Raw genomic sequence first — 774 nt, 5'->3', positions numbered from 1 at the left:
GTCGAACTATTAAAACACATACCGATAGGCATTACATAGGTTGCAACCGGCGAACTTTCGATAAACCGAACTTAGTGCAACATGCAGGGCCAATTCAACAGTTTCCCACATAATTTAATTAGGTAATAAATATTCGACACTCAAACTCAGTCATTAACAGGGCATACAGATCCAAAGACATTTGGTAACTTAGACAGGACACACATGATGATAAAGCGCAATTTACAGACATTTTATGAGACATGACCAAACGGCGTAAAATCCTTGTAAATTTTCGATTTATAGACATTTTTGCAAGATTTTATAAAGTCTGTAAATTTCAAGTATTTCCTCTTATTGTAGCTCCAATAATTTATAAACATTTTACAGACATTTTATAGAGCTTTACTCAACAAAACTCTGTAAAATATATGTAAAATAAATTTACAGAGATTCTATATTTATGGGGTAAATTTATTATTTACAGACATTTTATGAAGTCTGTAAATGGTCCATATTTTCCAGTGATATCATAATAAGTAGTGATTATTTAAATAAAATCACCAATGTTAAAACTCAGAAAAATGGACAGATCTATGCCGAGGTACTTGCTGAACTTAAGAAGAGATGCAAGTCTAGGAATGAAAATGTTTCCTTTACTGTACCCCAACTTAGATCAAAATTTAAAAAGCTTGTTGCAGAATGTAAGCGTGTAGCTTTGACCACCAAAACTTCCACTGGGGTGAAATGATTCCAAGATGACAAGGGTTACAGTAACTGGTTCACACACATGTC

Source organism: Montipora foliosa, chromosome 6, assembly GCF_036669935.1.
Source record: "Montipora foliosa isolate CH-2021 chromosome 6, ASM3666993v2, whole genome shotgun sequence".
NCBI lineage: Eukaryota > Metazoa > Cnidaria > Anthozoa > Scleractinia > Acroporidae > Montipora > Montipora foliosa.
Note: the sequence above shows the minus strand (reverse complement) of the source record.